Source organism: Pinus tabuliformis, chromosome 7, assembly GCF_031772625.1.
Source record: "Pinus tabuliformis cultivar Carrire ecotype Pingquan chromosome 7, CPIR1, whole genome shotgun sequence".
Lineage (NCBI taxonomy): Eukaryota > Viridiplantae > Streptophyta > Pinopsida > Pinales > Pinaceae > Pinus > Pinus tabuliformis.
This window is the reverse complement of record NC_142293.1, coordinates 1,242,894,555-1,242,913,776: the sequence shown is the minus strand read 5'-3', so window position 1 is coordinate 1,242,913,776 and position 19,222 is coordinate 1,242,894,555.

The window sequence follows — 19,222 nt, the reverse complement described above, 5'->3', positions numbered from 1 at the left end:
AACCACTCAGCCAAGATTTGATCCGGAATAAATACCTTCACTAAACGTCGTCGACGTCTCCACTCATGAATATGATCTGAAATGTACGTGGATGTCGATTGTTTTAGCGAAGTTAATAATTCCATGCCATTGTCATATCAGACTGGCAACTGGAAATGAGTTAAAAACGAGGTAGCTAACTGACTAAAATTATAAAAAGTGCCTCGCGGTAACTCAATGTACCACTTGGCCGCGAGGCCAATTAGAGTGCACTGGAAAAGTCTAAGACGGATCGAATCATCTATGATGGAGTTAGACACCAGAGGTGGTAAGTCATCACATGGTTCGACGGGTCCTCTCCAGATTTACCTTCGAACTTGGGAATGTCACTGGGCAACTTATTCGACATTGGCGCCAAAACGGAAGATAATTAATTGGATCGTTTGTTAGGCGCGACAAGTCTGGTAAGTCCAAAGTTGCGATAAACGGTAGCTGCCGATTAGGATCCCTAAAACTCTGGGTCATGAGACCAGCCCCAGGAGGAGGATATCCAGGATAACTAGGAATAGGAATCGCGTTCGGGATATTGTATCCTCCTGGAAAACCAGGATTAACCGGACTGTAATGGGGTTGTTGAGGTTGTTGATAAGTGTACCCAGGATACGGTTGATACTGATAAACTGGCTGCTGGACAATAGGACCGAATTGGTACTGTCCCTGGTACGGTTGATAAGTGAATTGTGGTTGACTTGTGACAACCGTACTTAAACCAGGTTGTCCTACAGGCATCTGAACTGTAGTTTAAATCGTAGATCCAGACGGTGGTAAAGATGTCTGAGGAGTAGATACAGGAATACTAGAAACTAGGGCTGTCGATACTCCAGAAGTAGGTGGGGTAGGTTGAACAGATGTTGCGGCAGTTGCAGCAGTCGTTTGAGATGGAGTACTAGGCGCAATAGGCCCAGACTGAGAAACTACCGAAGGTACAGAAGTTTGAATATTAGACTGGACTGGACTGGTTTGAGATGACAACTGTACATTTGCCTGCAACACCTGTTGAGTTTGCGATGGATCCCACACTATGTTCATTCCGGGGTACTGACCCATAACAGTTTGAGAATATTAAGGACCATAACCGGGTTTAGGGTAGGTTTGATAATTGAAAGGTACATTTCCCATCCCTTGAACATAAGATTGACCTTGGGGTGGTTGGAAACCTTGGTTCGAGTACTGATTTTGAGGTAGATACCCTGAGGCATGTACTGATACTGAGGTTGACCTTGAGGTATAAATTGATACTGGGGTTGACCTTGGGGTACATATTGAGTCTGGGGTTGACCTTGAGGAATGTATTGTACCATAGGCACGTACTATCCTTGAGGTTGCCCCCCAGATGCAAATTGTGTACCTTGAGGTTGCCCCCCAGGCGTTAATTGAGGCTGCCCCCTAGGCCATAACTGGCCACCTTGAGGTTGAGAATTGGGAATAGAACCTGACATCATAAGAATGTCTTCTACGCTCAACGGATTTGCACCATTGCTTCCAGTGAATAACCCTTGTTCAATGGGTTGAGGAGATGCTCCCGAAAAAGTACCAGAAAGTGACTGATACCCAGAGGGAACAGAAGGACCACCGTAAAAAAAAGATTCAGATGATTGAGTAAACATGGACGACTGACCTGACATATTTACGGGAGTATAAAAACCCCTAGGTTGATAAGGAGTACGAGGTGGTGAAAAACTTAACACTGGGTTTTCCAAATAATTAGTTAAAGAACGATACCAAGTAGTACTTCTAGGTGGACTGTAAAAAATTGATTCACGCTCCCTTAGATCAATAATAGGTTGATTTTCAGGGATAGGGATGCCTACTTCTTCTTCCGGAGCAAGTTCTTCAATAGCTGTCAAACCAGAAGGAAGATTTTCGGTGATTACTCTTTCTACCCTAGGTGAATTAAGAGCACTAGAAGTTGGAGAGACAAACCCCGATGTTGGAGTAACAGGTTCAGATATCTCAGGTTCTTCGCCTATATCACTAGTAGATGAAAAGCTACCAGCAAGTTCGGAAACCGAAATAGCTTCAGGATTATAACCTGTTTCTAGAGTTTGGTAATCAGGATGAACAACGAATGAAGACTCTCCTTCTTCAGGTGACCCAACTTTACTGCCACTAGGAGTTACGAGGACTTCCAAACCTTCAAGATGGCTCGGGACTTCTTCAGGAGGTTGGCCCCAAAGTCTACGGGACTTCCTCAGTAAATCGGCCACGGCTACAAACTCAGGAGACTGGCCCCGAAGTCTACGGGACTGTCTCTGTAATTCAGCCACAGTTAAAAACTTTTAACTACTTCACACGCAAACAAAGTAAAATCTCAATGAAAAAACACCTAAAGCCTCTAAAGAATCAAACAAATTTGAATCACACACCTAAAGAATCTAGAGATCAAACACACACAAACAGTAACTTTCCGGACCAAAAACACTAGTTGGTGATGAAATCCAACGTCGCAGAATTCAGTACAGAAATGGCGGTTGGAACAGTTACCCCGGCAACCTGCTTAATGAATAGACTGGATCAAGTTCCTCCACTTTAACCGTCTCGAGTGAAGTGAACCCCCCAGAATATCCAAGTGAGTCTAGCCAACGTCTGCTCCAGGTACAGTGGGATCTTCCCACCACTGTCACCTTAGGAAGAATCCTAAAGAATATGGTCACTAAGGCTACCAACTGAGACAAATACACCTGGGGGAACAGTCTATGATCTGATACGCACGCAAAGGCAGAGTAGCAAGCTCAATCCCCTTGAAGGCTCCTTGACATAATCCAAGGTTTACCAACAAGTGACCCCAGGCTCCTTGACAATGGTTAATCTAAGGTTTACCGTTTTTAATACGTGAATATCTGGCGTCGTTCCCAATCAGGAAGGATTGATTCCCACACTGGTTCGGACACGATCTCGTGCTTCTCCTTTAAGAGGAGCTTTCCCAGAGCATAAATTCAACAATTGGATTTCTTCCTACCACAAGATACAGCTACTTGTTTGTTTTTACTGTCTTGGAGAGTTAATTACTCTCCTACTTCAAGACACTAGCCTAAGCTAAGTTGGTGTATCAGAGCCCTAGAAATAAAATGTTACTAAGTGAATTTTACTTTAAGCGTTAATTTTAGTGGTTATTGTTTAAGTCAAGAGGTGGTGGAGATGAAACTCGTGGTGTAAAGACTTGACTCGAAATCACTAGAAAGATACACCTAAGATGATTTAAACAATCTTTCTCTTCGATGAACTTCTAAACTAAGAAAGAGTTTGAGAATGCAAATATTTTGTAAACACAAATATTTTTCAATTAAACAAATTAAAAGAAGAGCTTTTCCTTTTCCAAAGCACTCAAAAATGAGACAACTAGTTATTTCACACAAATTTCCCTTTTCTTTTCAAAGCACTCAATCACTACAAAAACAAACTTTTCCAAAAGAGAGATTTTTTTTATATTTTGTAAATAAAACACTAAAAACTAATGAAAATGACTAACTTTGAGAGCTACAAACTATAAAAAGCTACTTGAAGCCAAAGCCTACTAAAAGTCTTTCTGAGGATGTTTTACTTAGCTAAATGTGAGCTAAGGACTAATTTATGCAGAATCACAATTAGTCAAAAAACAACCAATCTTTTGTTTTCTTTTTGTAAAAATCAAAATTCCAAACTTTCAACTACAAGCTTTTCGAAATTTTGAAATGAGAAAACTCAAAGCGAATTCCTCAACAAGGGGAGATTTCATAAATGGTCAGACTCACAAGAAGACTAGTAGACACCAAGGTAATCTGAGGTCCCTAGGGCTTCTAAGCTCAGAGCCACTACACAACCAAAAACGAAAAACAAACCCAACAAGCAAAATTCCTAGGAATTCCACCTAAAACCCTAATGCTAATGAAATCAAACCAAGGAAAGTTTTTGACATGGAACAAGCAGGTCTGGGCAATGGCTAAAACCTATAAACAAATTCTAAACTGATAAAAAGAGGAAAATTTAAAATTTTTCAAGTTTTTGACAGGGTACGCAGGCAACCTATTTACACAGGTGCGTCTATGCTCTGTGCACAAAGGAAAAGTGCGTACAGGTATGCACTGTGCCTAACTCAGAGGGTGCGTACCTCTCCAAAAACTATGAAAAATGAAAACTAACTCAAAATTAACTAAATTCACCCAATCCCACAATCATCAAGTCAAAAACAGAAACAGGAAAAACAGTTTCTCAGGTCAAAGTATAGACAAAGAAAACAATCAAGTCCCCAGCGAAGTCGCCATTTTGTCGTGCGGAATGAGTCAATCTTGCGGACAAGACGGACCTTCCTAGAATCTAAAGAAGACCTAATGACAAGCAGGCCAACCAGACACTATCTTTCTCTAAATATGCTTCAATTAACAATAGCAAACAAAGGTTTTTAGGGCCTACCTTTGGTCCAACGCAAGCTTGTGGATGCCCTCGCTCCTTTGATCCAAATGAGCTCCTTTTCGCAAATCTGCAAACACAAACAAGGCAAACACATTAAATAGCACCTGAAAAACCAATTGCATAAAACATATTTAACATGAAATTCAAGGAGTCCATGAAACAAATAACATAAGATACTTGTTGAGAAAAATGAGCTTGATTGTATTAATTCAAAAGAAGAAGAACCTTACAACCTTTGCCTTGACGCTGTACAAGCTCCTCCCAGGGTCCAACAAGATGTCTCCTCTACTTTGACAAGTTTCACTCACTCTCCAATGGAACCAAGAGGTATGTGATCTCTCCTCTCAAGCTCAACCAAAGAGTCTCAATTTCACCAGCATTTACCCTCAAAATGTTCAGCTTCTAACCTCTCTAGTCCTCACCCCAATGCCTGTATTTATAGTGCAATGGAGGGAAGTTACTAGGTCCTCCTTCAAAGGGATAAAGCCCTCCTTCAAAGGGATAGCTCCTTTAGTCAAGGGATTAGCTCCTTCTCTTTTGGGATGCATGAACCACCTCAGAGCGAACAATCCACGTTAAAATTCCTTCTATAAAAATCTAGAATTAACCCAAGGTGAGTTTTTTAAGATAAAAATTGCGCCTTTTGACTTTCACAGGGGTCCGCACCTGCACCATTAGGAACAGAGCAGGTAGGTACGCAGCTTTTGTACACAGAAGGTGCAGGACCGCAGGTAACCATGGGAGAAAGTACGGAACTAGAGTTACATTGAATTTTAATGTCTTTCTCCCACTTCTAAAGCTTGATTTGAAGAGCTGAGGTCTTAGACTTGCTTAGGAGGATAGTACAAGTGATGATAGACCCATACTGACTGCAAATAATAATGGTGACGATATTTTTGTGTAACAAATTTTCATACATTTTTATTCAAATTAATATGGATTTAAAAAAATAAATTCAATTAGATAATTGAAATATAAATAGAATCTGAACTTACTCGAGACAGAAAGGGAGAACTCCAGGAAGGACTTTGATCAGCAACATGGAACGAGTTGGAAAAGAATTGGCCATTTGATATTATTGAGATTTTGTCCCTGTATTTGAGAAAAATCATAAACAAAATTTTGTGGGAACATATAAAATCAATCTCTATAACCATATAACCACAATCTAAATTTCAATATAGTTTTGAAACCATTTTTCAAGAACAAGGCAACTTTAAATGGAAAATGTATATTATGAACTATTATAATTCATGTGGATGCGTCATAAAGGATAATTTGAGATTAATATGCCATTTTATGTGAAAATAAAATTCCAGATAGCTTTCAAACCCCAACAGTGTGCTAATCAGAATAAATAGCACTGGTCCATTTAACTGATAAGCGCAATAGTGTGTTTAAATAGTACTTGTACCAATTTCCAGCGTTTTGACAAAATAAAAAATAAGTTACCATATTAGTTCTCTTTCACATAAAAATGCACCAGTATGTTTAAATTTAAAAACAACACTGGTATGCAATTGTTTCCCAAATTTAGAAAATAAAGATGACTTACATTGTCTCGGTGATCTTTTAAATATATACTGCACCATTCCATTTAAAAAATCATTAATCGCACCATTTCAGGATTTCGAAAAAAAAAAAATCACGTCAGTGCATTGAAAAATATGGTGCCCTCAAAATGTCGGTGTGATTTTTATATAAATTTCAAAAATGAGTAGAAATTGATTTTTCAAAATCTAATTTCATAAAGTCTTTTAAATAGTAAAAAGTTATTCACCATTTCATTATTTTACAAAAATTTCAGGGAGTGATTTGCAAGGGACATATACCAAGAGAACTATGCAACATCAGCAAAATACTTAGGAGCAGTAGAACTATTTAGAATATCAGAAGCTAAAAGGTATGGTGATTCACTGAAAAACCTACATAGTAAGTTTTAAATTTTATTATTTATTTTACTAATAAAAAAATTTACAATTTTTGTTATGGTTTAATTAAAAGAGATATCGTTTGCAAGAGAAGATCAGATCAAAGCTACAAAATATTTTGGATCCGCCAAAAGATCAAAAGTTGAAAGGTATAGTGATTCACTCAAAACCCTTGATAGCAAGAATATTAAATTTTACTGTTAAAATATTTTACAATTTCTGTTAGATTTATTCACAATTCAGAAACAAAATTAAAAGTCGTGTATAATAAAAAAAATACTATAGATTTTACTAGTAAATTTTTTTCGATCTTTGTTCCTATTTAAATTTAATTAAAATTCTAAAACAAAAAAATTCAATACTTACCTCAAACCCTTGCTTATTCCTGCAAAGTTTCACATTAGGGTTTAACTTTCTCTACCACTTCAAATTAGGATTTTTCAATTTAGGTATTTTAGATTTAATGGGTTTATGTACTTACTATATATAGGGTGTTTGACATATAAAGTAGGGGAATCACTTATTGAATTAGATCCAAACTTTGTCGGCCCTCTTCATTTTTTTTAAAACGGCTATATGTTGTATGATGCACCTTATGTAACATAACACACCAGTGTTACTTGAGTAATACAACGCAGTGGTAAATTATAACACTTTCGATTTTGTCTAATCCATTCATCATTTCCCCCAGTGTAATATAACGCACCGACGCGCATGTTCCTAATAGCATCATTAAATCATTGTGGTGCATTGAGCCTTACAAATCACACTGTCGGCCCTCTCCAACTTTAAGAAATGGCCATATGTTTCATGGTGCCTCCTATGTAACATAACACATCATGTCTACCTTAGTAACAAAATGCACCAATATATTATAAAATTTTGGATTGTGTCCAGTATTTTCATCGTTGCTCCCGGTGTAATATAATGCACTGATGTGTTTGTTCCTAATAACATCGTTAAATCATTATGCTAAGTTTAGACTTACAAATCACATTGTTATCCCTCTCCTTTATTTTTAAGAAATGTTATATGTTGTGCGACGTTTCCTATATAATATAATGCATCAGAGCTACCTGAGTATTTCAACGCACCAGTATATTATGACACTTTTGATTATGTCCAGTTTGTTCATCATTGCTCCCGGTGTAATATAATGCATTGGCACATCTATTCCTAATAACATATTTAAATCAGTGTAGTGTGTTTAGTCTTACAAATCACACTTTCCTAATTTGAAATTAATTTTCCAAGATGGTGTTGAATAATTAAAATCTCGGTGCATTTAATCTCATAAACACACTGGTGCATTTATCTGAATAAATGCATCCGTTACCAGAGATTTGTTTCTTAAAACTATTTGATTTATTTGTAAAATATATCTAATAGCTTCTGTATTGAATGGTGTAGGTTATATATTATAAAAAAATGTATGAGAAGGTCTCAAGTAATAAAAATATTGATTGACACAATGACAACACATCAAAAAAATCAGAGAAGGAAAGTTCTTTGTAAATTATTTACAAAATTAATATGTTTGAACTATATGTACGTTTAACTCATATGTATTAGTTCGTGTGTGTTATGCAGAACCACAAAATGAAAAATATCGATAAGATTATTTCTAATCCAAGTGTAGAAGAGCATAAAATCATGATAGAAAAATTGCAAAATGATGAATCGGCTAAATGTAAAAATACTCTTCAATATGAGCTTCTTCTTTTTTGAATTTTCATTAATAATATACTTAAGAATATTAGATAGCATGTTTAAAACAATCTACCGATTCGTATATGTTTAATGTTCTATAGGAAGAAACAACGGAGGAAAAGATCAATGTCATTCTAAGAAAAGAAAAATTATGGAACATGTAAAGTACGATGAATTGGTCCTTAGCTCATCTAGAGTTATGTTGGAGGTTATTGAAAGGGGGAGAAATTTTTACAAAACTATGAGGGATCTAGTGGAACGAATGTATAGACATACTTTCCACTTACAATACAAAAATCAATGGAATGATTCTAAGAACAAAATTATATCTAAACTAGAGGAAGCGTTTCTAGAATGATGGTCAATGAGATATGTCAAGCTTGCAATAGCAAAAACATACGACAACAAAAAAGAAACATTCAAAATGTAACATTCCTAATTGTATAAAATGATTTTCTAGAATTATATGTATATATTACTACAACCCATTCATTTATTAATATCAATTTTGTTACATTTAATTTTCATATATCATTACAAAAATAGTTTATTACTTTTTTCAAGAAGATTATGAATCTGAAATGATCAATGCACTGATATACGAAGCATGTCAGTAGGAATGTCCAAAAACGTGTATAAGGAGATGGTCAAAGAAATGGACAAAATTGCATCATAGGAGGAGTCATCTCAAAAACAATGTGCTTCAAATGTATTTAATCATGATTGACTTTGTACATATAAAAATATAATTTAGCATTAAATATTAATTTTCAAGTATTTTCTTGCAGAAAATTAAAAAATAAATAAAAAACAAGATGGAACTCATTCAGCACATAAAACAGGATGATAAGGAAAAAAAGGGTTGATTTCAAAGTTTGTGAGTAATTGTTAATATTTCCTTATAACAACTCAAAGTTTCATTTTTGAATATTTAAATTTGTTTTACAACAACCATCCCCGAATGTCTTCAAATAGGTGCTAACATACAAAGAAGAGTTATCAGAAGAATTGACTGACATTGGGTTAAATAATGGTTGTGAGTATATGTTGGCATATAAAAAATTAATTATGGAATTTGTAAGTATCTATGTTGTTTTACTTCTTTGGGTTTATAATTAATAGAACAAAAAAAATCTTTATATTATATCTATGATTTATAATAGGGTTTAAAACATGCAAGAAAAAAAGTATGGAACTACGCCAACAAAATACTTATTGCAACAAAGCATGAGACATGATTATGAAACCATGTGCACATTTTATGAGTCGCTTCTTGCTATGGTACATTGTTATTCGATTTACATTGATTATATTATTTATTTCAATTTCCATTATTCTCATCAATGTACATACACTCATTACACTTTATTTTTATGTTTGCAGATGGAACAAGATCAAGATGATGAAAACAATCAATGCAAGCAACAAAATATTCCTCCAAATAACCCAACTCATAGAAGTAGCTCGAGCACTGACAACATTTCCTGCAAAGAATGATGATCTATTTGATATCAATGCAATTTGTTGTATTTTTTGAAATAATTGTCTATGAAAATCGGACATTTTTTTTAATGTAAACATGGAAAAAGTCTCATAATTGAAATACAACGGGTTACCAATAACAATCCCATTTTCTATAACAAAGAGCCTCTTATTGATATATAATAAAATATTTTTTAATTTATTCTATTGTGTTATCTAATGTTGTTGTGAAATGTTACACTACTGATTAAATATATGGATAATTAAATATTATAATGAAGAGATGTGAAATCTGATAATATAACAAATTAATCCAATCATCATATACAAACACACCAATCAAATATTAATTTATATGAATATTATTATAGGATATATGTCGATTTCTCAATGAATAACGAATTTTAAAATATTACAATAATTGCACTTTCATAGGTCAATGTCTCCAAAAAAGAGAAAATATCATACAAAAACATCAGTAAGTCTATAACATAAAAACATACTCGTGCTTTACTTTAAATAAAAGCACTGTGATGTCATCTTTCATCGTAGTCGGTGCTTTTTCGGAAAATGACAACACTGGGGATTTCAGGCCTTCAAGAACCGATATTATTTTTAATTAGTTCCTCTATTCATTGTAACTCAATGCACCAATTCTTTCATAAAATTAACACCCCTTGATTCTAGAAAATATTATTTCCATTCCTGGAGCACTATTAAAATTAACAACACCAGATGCTTTATATAACAAACGCACCGATGCATTTATGTAAACAAGACGTTTTAGTGTTGCATGTTTAAGAGAAAGCACCAGAACCATAATTATTTTTTACACGCCCCAAAGTTGATCCTTCATCAAAGAACAACCGAGGATTTTTTTATATACTCAATAGCGCATTATACATTTCAAAGGTCAGTGCTCTTCGAGTTGAATGCACCGAGAATTTTTTTGTTGTAAACACTGGGGTGGTATACATTTCATGTTCCAATTCTCCTTCAATTAAATGCCTCAGTTCTTTTAATTATGTATAAAACCTTGTGTGTTTCTATAAGTAGCGCATCAAGGCTTCATGTTCCATAAAGCGCACCTAAAAAAACATCCACTAATACCTCTGGTTGCCTATATTTTTCAGTTGTGACGAAGCTCCATTATAAGCTTTGTTAAAACATCTGTTTCCACAAATAGATGTTTTTTTGACAATTTTTTCCAATTTTATAACACTAAAAACCTTCATTATAACCTTTGATGGAAGGTATTTTCCTTGACATAGTGCATCATCAGTATAGCTACAACAATCACTTTTATTATAGTGCACAAGATTTTGTTGTAAAGCTTACACAGTCTCAGCATTAAAGGCTCTACATTCTTGATTAAGGACATTCTCAAGGTATCATTTTCCAACTTTTTATAACTTCACCATTTTCTACAGTCAATATAAAGAGATTTCAGATTGACATCTACAATATTAAAGGTATTCATCATACTGCAGTTGAAAGGATGTCTTTTCTTCTTATAACAAGGTGTCATAATCAACAATAAGGGCATAATAGTGTCATCATCTCATTGGAATTATTACTAAAATAGTTTGGCAAAAAAAATTCACTTGTCACCAATTGAATCTTGCAATAAGGAATTTGTCAAGGGTTTTGTAGTAAGGGTTTCAATATTTGGGATTTTGTTGTTATATCTTTTGATGATGTAAGTGGGCCATTGTCCCTAGTACATAATACCACACTAGTGTGTCAAGTTCTTTATCATTTCAATGTGGTTGGGTGGTGTTAGGCTAGTGGTTGAATCCGCCTTCAAGTTGGAGCCTGAAAACACTTCAAGGTGGTAGCGTGGTTCTAGGGCAATTTGGAGCTTGCAAGGTGTTGAAGTGTCCTTCTAGTGGGGGTTGGTAAAGTGGGGTGTTGTAGCATCCTTTTAGGAGTTGGAGTTACCTAATAAATCTTCAATTCTTTTCTAGAGTAATAGGTATTTGGGGCTTACCTTTTAAGTTGGTCTTGAATTATCGATGTACTCATAAAATTATTAGAGAAGCGTTCAGTGGTTTTTCTATTGGAAGGGTTTCTACCTTAAACTTTTCTGTGGTTTTTCTACTGGAAGGGTTTCTACCTTAAACTTTTCTGTCTACTATCTTGATTATGTGCACTATTGTTTTTTGTTTATCTCTAAAAATAATTAATGCTCTGAAAAAATAAATTATCTTATTCTAAGTGAAATATTGATTCAACCCCCTCTTAGTATTTCCAACATCATACATAATTTATCTCTAGAAAGTTCAAGCATCAATAGTATATTTAATCAATAATGATTTTTTCTAAATAAAATATAATACAAATCTAAATATTTTGGTACTACATCGTTTATTGTGTGTGCAATAATTTAGAAATTATTATTATTATTATTTACATTAATCTCTTTACTTTACATTAACCCAATTTTCTTGGAAATTATTTTAATGAGATATTATAGATTAACCTTTACAAGATTACACCTATAATCTTAATGTGATGTGCCATATGTTTTTACTGTTCTAATATTTTCCTTAAGAGACCCTTTTTAGACCCAAATTTACTCAAATGAACCAACACTTTGAAAAAGGCCTTGGTAGGCCATTTTTTTGCACACGCGCCACTGCTCTCTCTACAACCGCCCCCCTGCAACCCCTCTTCTCAGCCATGGCTCCAGAGGTAGGCTCTGAGCCTCCTTCCTCCCTCCCCCCTAAGCTACTAGCCTTCAAATAGCTGGTGGGCGACTGCAAAAAGTGCCCCTGGATTGGATATGATTTTTACACCACCATCTCTAAGAGCCATTCTAGAATTTCACAGCCCATAGTCTTGCCAGAGAAACATGTACTACCAGTTGAAAATTCAATCCAAAGTGGAAGAAGGTCTTTTTATAGACAGCTCACTATACCAGAAGAACAGCCTTCTACTTCTACCAATACACGCCGGTCTGAAAATCAGTTGTATATTCCTAAAGAAAAACCCTTTTTGCAGTCAATAAAATGTTTAGGACTCATGTACATACTTTTCCACCTATAGAAGAATATTAGTTTGCTAACAAAAGATTTGTTAGAGGGGGGAAATGGCCACCAAAAACTAAGTTCTGTGTTTCTTCATCTCAGAGTAGACAGCCTTCCACAAGAGCAGATTGTGCTCCCTTGTTAGAACATAATTCTCAAGACCCAAATGATATGGATCATGTTTATCAAGTAGGAAACTACTTGACTACTTGGTGCTCCCATGTCGAGGATGTTCTAAATGATTTGGAAAAACAAGCTGATTTGATAAATGAAAATTTAAAGCTGTTATATGAAGAGCAACAAGCAGAAAAAGAAGAAAGGAGAAGAAGGAAACAGAAAAATAAAGCCAAGAAAATCCCAAAGTTTCATGTAGATATGTCCGCTCCAAACTATTGGGATTTAGAAGAAGATGAAGAAGATAAAAAAGAAGCAGCTCAATCTAGTGCCGGAGAAGGAACTTCCATAAGCACTGGTAAACTAACCAGTGACACAAAATCTTCAAAGACATACAAAATAGACAAACCCTTTGAGTCTAAAAAGGAAGTCATGACATTAGAGCAAGCTACAACAAAGTTCCCATCTTTTATTATGTCGTCCATCCATAATCAGAATAAATCTCATATTCTGAAAGAAACTACAAAGTATCCTAGAGTCGAAGAGGACCTGTTTGCTACAAACTCTAGCGGTTATATTCTAGATCTAGATAGCTCATCTAATCCAGGAGAGTCTATCAGAATCTGGATAGGAGCCTTATACCAGATGCAGGTCACTACAAAATTAGATAATAGATATATTATGATTCTAGCTGAAAAGAGGATGGCAGGAATTGTTTTTGATTGGTGGATGGGAGGATCAGAAACCGAGAGAAGAGCAATCATGGAAGCTGGTTTGTCTACATTAGAAATTTTGATAAAGACCCAATTTGTGCCAGAACTAGCAGATGAGAGAAAGCAACTTTTAACTGACCTTAGCCGTATGGAATTAAAAGAACTAAAGTATTTAGATCAGTTTGGTAAATATTTTATGGCTAAAGTCTTTAAAGCTAATCATTTTAATGACCTTGCTCAAAAAATTGCATTTTTATCAAAATTACCAGCCAATTTGGGAGATCTAATAATGAAAGATCTAGAAGTTCAGCTAAAAAGTCTAGATCAAATCTATTGGGTTGATCTTTTGTTCAGAGTTTCAGAAAAGGTAAAATATCTATGTTGGCAGAAGAAATCACACAACATCACTCCAAGTTCCGATGTGTGTATATCGGTATTGCCATGGACACCTTTTAAAGCAAAGAAGAAATCCAAAAGGTATGGCAAATACAAACCCAAAAGAATATCAAACCCAAAGAGGCCTTTTAAAAAATACAGATTTTTTTGAAGGAAAGGAACAAGCCTAGAAACAACAATTGTTGTTTCATTTGTAAAAAGGAAGGACACTTTGCTAGAAAGTGCCCCCAGAAATCATCTAGTAAACTCAAAGCTTGTGTAGATATTGAAGAGTTTCAAGATGACTGGTCTGTTGTAGAGTCCGATGATGAAATTTCTGATGTATATATTCTTACAAAAGTTTCAGATGATGAAGATGAAAATGATAATGTACAGATAATGAATGTATGTACATCTTGTTCAGATTATTCTAGTGAACAACATTACAGTGACATAGAGAGTTCTTCGTATCTTGAATCGACAAGCGAAACAGAAGATGATTTAGATGATGAATCAGAGAGCATAGCATCAGTCAGTAGAGATAAAGGTAAGCAACCTGCAGTGCCTGTATCTCAATTTAATTCTTTCTGTCCGTAAGAAAAGAAAATAATGCCATCAACCAGTATGCCACAACTAGAGGGTACTAAAGAAGAACAGAATAATTTGTTAAAAAAGATTGTTAAAACAGATAGCCTAATTTATATTCCAGTGCAAGTGCAAGTAAAAGGTGAATGGATTTCTGTAGATGCATTTATAGATACTGGAGGTTCTAACAATCTGGCTAGGCCATCTCTATTCAAACCCTTGTGGAAACCGTTAAAAAATACACTGGTTTCAGAGACAATTGGAGGATCTGTTCAGCTCACCCATTATGTAGACAATATTCCTTTAAAAGTTGGGGGGAGTATTATTAAAATTTCAGCAATTCAGCATTACGACCCTTCAGCAAGCTTCATGTTAGGCATGCCATTCATAAACTCTGTGCTACCAATAACTATCAGCCAGGATAAGATGATAATAAACTTAAAGAAAAAGGCTATATCAGTACCTAGATTGAGTATTGCAAATTCTGAAGCTAGGCATGAGAATAGTCAAAAAAGAGTAGGAACTAGAAACCTGGTAAAAGATTTAGATGACTGGCAGGAAGTCCTACAAATTTATGAAGCCAGAGCAGAAAATAAAACAAAACAGTTAGCATGCGTTGACACTATTTGGTCTACAGAGCAGAAAGATATCTACCAGAGACTTCTAAAGAGTTGCTCGGATAATCCACAGGAATTTTGGGAAACTGAAAGTCCAATGCAAGAAATAGTCACCTTACATGACAATGGAGTAAAGGGAAAGTTGATTCCGTGCACACCAGCCAATGAACAAGAAATAAAGAATCAGATTCAAGAATTACTAAAGATGCAGTTGATCGAGCCGAGTGAATCTCACTATGCCTGTTCTACATTTCTAGTAAGAAATCATTCTGAGATCGTAAGAGGTAAACCAAGAATGGTTATTAATTATAAACCTCTCAATGCCATCACTCAGAATTTTAATTATCCATTGCCAAGACCCGAAGTGATTATGCAAAAGATTCAGCACAGTAAGGTGTTTATCAAATTTGACATGAAGTCTGGGTACTATCAAATCCAGATCCAGCCAGAAGATAGACACAAAATAGCTTTCATATGCCCAGCAGGATTCTATCAATGGAAAGTTGTTCCATTCGGCTTGATGAACGCTCCAACCTTTTTTCAAAGAAGGATGGATTATATTTTTGCTAAATATGATTTTATAGTCACATATATAGATGATATTTTGATACATAGTCCTGATGTACAGACTCATTTAAAGCATTTAGAGATTTTTCTTGAAGAAGTTAAAAAACATGGAATTGTTCTGTCAGAAAGAAAGATGTCCTTATTTCAGGATAGCATTTATTTTTTGGGGATTAATGTTGCTAATGGTGCTATTCAAATGCATCCCCATGTGCTAACAAAATTAACACAATTTCCTGATGAATTGAAGGACAAAAAGATAATTGAAAGATTTCTTGGAGTACTGAATTATCTTCACAAATACATTCCGAATTTGTCAGAAAAAATAGCCCCAATTAGGAGACACATCAACCAAGGTTGGTCTGAAGAAGCTACTGCAGCAGTAAAGAAGCTCAAAGAAGAATGCCAGAACTTACCCAAGCTTCAACCTCCAGGTGATGGTTTAATTATTTTACAAACTGATGCTTCACTTGAATTTTGGGCAGCTGTACTTCTAGAGCAAAGGAAGAATAACAAAGGAGAAGTCGAAGAAAATTTGTGTGGATATGCTTCTGGGGAATTTACAGCAAGTTAAAAGAATTACTTCATAGCTGAAAAGGAGACGTTAGCTATTTTTAATGGAATTTAGAGTTTTGAGGTATATCTTACCCCAGTAAAGTTTTTAATAAGAACAAACCCCAAAAACTTTAAATATTTTCTGTCTGCTAAGATTTCAAGGCAAATTGCAAAAGGCAAAATTCTAGCCTGGCAAATCTGGTTTCAGTAGTTTGAATTTGAGGTAGAGTGGATTCTAGGCAATTCAAATTTCTTGACAGATTCTTTGACAAGAGATATGAATAAGATGTATATAACCTGTAAATATTCAATTTTTGAAATTCCAGGCAAAGGACCTGAAGATGATAGTTTTGCCACATTTGTAGATAGATTTAGAATTCTGGAAAATCATGCAAGTTGGGTAACAGATGAAATCAAGAAAGTGGTCGGTTTCAGACTCAAAAGAAATATGTGGATCAGAAAGTGTCAGGCATGGCAATCAAAGAATGTGGGCATCTCACTAGGCTTAGATGAAAATCTGGTAAAGATCTTTCCTTTGGCAAATATGGAGGTTAAGCTTTTCTTCAGAAGCTTGTGTGATTTATGGTCTAGTGTTTATACAAAAGAAATGATCTGGACACTCATGATTTTGAATTATTACCAGATCATAGGAGGTGTTTATTTTGCCCTTAGTCTGTTTACAGGTGCTAAGATTTTAGATTTAGAAGAAATTCCCATGACAGAAGAAATGATAAAATATTTGGGGAAATTAAAATCCCAGATATTTTTTAGGAGCTCGAAGCTACTTTCCTCCAGAGAATTGATGAAAATTATCATCTTACTGATATATTCCCTCAGTATGAAATTTTTGAAAGTTTTGCAGATTGGGAGATCAGAGGAGGAGAGTGCAGAAAGGTTCAGGTTACCAGAGTATCCCAGTGTATACAGAGAACGGCGCAGTATTTAAAGACATTTGCTTATCCCTGGGATTTTCACAGTTTAAGAATCATAGATAACATAGAGCCAAATCCGTTTGCTCAAGTTTTCAGTCATGAAAGGATTGGCAACTTTGAAACTGGTAACAATCAAGAGTTAATCAAACAGCATGCTGAATGGTTCCACGAATTTGGAAATTTAAAACTCATAGAAAAAATACAAATCTTAAACAAGCTAGATGGATTGCAAGGACAGCCTAAAGCTTTAAAGTTTTTAATCAATCAAAAGGCACTAGTAACCATTTCAGTTTTGTCTCCAAATTGGAATAATAATGTCATCCACCTCATCAGTTTAATGATCTCCAAAAAGATATGTACATCAATCATTTTTGAACTTGGATGGCAACATAGAGACATTTTGAACAAAAATTGCAAATTATGGATTCAGCACGCTATTGAAAGCTCCACTAATATGTTCTAGATCTTTAAGTGAGAATATTTAGATGGCATAGAGTTGGTAGTACAGAGAGCGCCTGCAACCCGAAACGCCTTTAAAGATTCGTTTCTTGATATTGAAATAAGTGCTCTTTCTTTTTTGAATAAATGGGAAAAGCAAGAATTGAAGTATACCTCACAACAACCGCGCCTACATAAAATCAAAACGAATATCTACCAAGGAGAATCATCATCAGCAGCATCTCACCGGACAACAATAATGCAGCCGAAAGAAAAAGATGAAATGACAGATGCGCAAGATCCAAATGAAGGAATCGATGAACAGTATGACCGACTGATGAAAAGACACTACCGCCAAATAATAGATGAATACGAACCATCTCCCGGATCATCTGAAGAAGACTTATGGGAGACTAAAAGCCCAATGGGCCCTTGGTAGAATCTTTGCCAGCAATGTGATAATGTTGATCACATGTTGTGACAGGATTCCTTTGTACAGAAAAGGTTGAGTAGACACCGTCGGTGGAAAAAGATACCGACAGGACCCTCAAATATTTTCTTTTGACATCATTGCTTAGATAGGATTAGATGCTTAGAGATTCTATATTAAGAAAGAGTCTGCAGACCATTGTGATCATCCTGATCATTCGAGTCATTCGCTCTTTTGTGATCATTCAGTCTGAGACACTCTGTTGTAATAAGCTTTGTGTATTTCTATTCTACTTTTATTAATATTGAAGCCTACTGGGCCGCCTGCCTGAGGAAAGTTCCTGTAATCCGAAAGAGGTTTGAGCTGTAAGGTGCTTGAGTGAAGACCCGTGGAGAGAGGTCGTGTGGAGATTCGCGCATGGTCGCCTGAGGATTGGATATTTGTTTTCAGATTTGTTGTTTGGGAAGCGACAATTTTTAGAAGTAAGTCCTGCATTCACTAAAGCTTCATCATTTATATTCAGTCTCTGTTTATGTTGAGCCCTTGAATGGTCAGTGTCAAATTTTCAGTCTCTGTTTATGTTGAGCCTCTGTTTTTGTGTAGATATTGAAGAGTTTCAAGATGACTGGTCTGTTGTAGAGTCCGATGATGAAATTTCTGATGTATATATTCTTACAAAAGTTTCAGATGATGAAGATGAAAATGATAATGTATAGATAATGAATGTATGTACATCTTGTTCAGATTATTCTAGTGAACAACATTACAGTGACATAGAGAGTTCTTCAGATCTTGAATCGACAAGCGAGACAGAAGATGATTCAGACGATGAATCAGAGAGCATAGCATCAGTCAGTAGAGATAAAGGTAAGCATCCTGTAGTGCATGTATCTCAATTTAATTCTTTCTGTCCGTATGAAAAGAAAATAACGTCATCAACCAGTATGCCACAACTAGAGGGTACTAAAGAAGAACAGAATAATTTGTTAAAAAAGATTGTTAAAACAGATAGCCTGATTTATATTCCAGTGCAAGTGCAAGTAAAAGGTGAATGGATTTCTGTAGATGCATTTGTAGATACTGGAGGTTCTAACAATCTGGCTAGGCCATCTCTGTTCAAACCCTTGTGGAAACCGTTAAAAAATATACTGGTTTCAGAGACAATTGGAGGATCTGTTCATCTCACCCATTATGTAGACAATATTCCTTTAAAAGTTGGGGGGAGTATTATTAAAATTTCAGCAATTCAGCATTACGACCCTTCAGCAAGCTTCATCTTAGGCATGCCATTAATAAACTCTGTGCTACCAGTAACTATC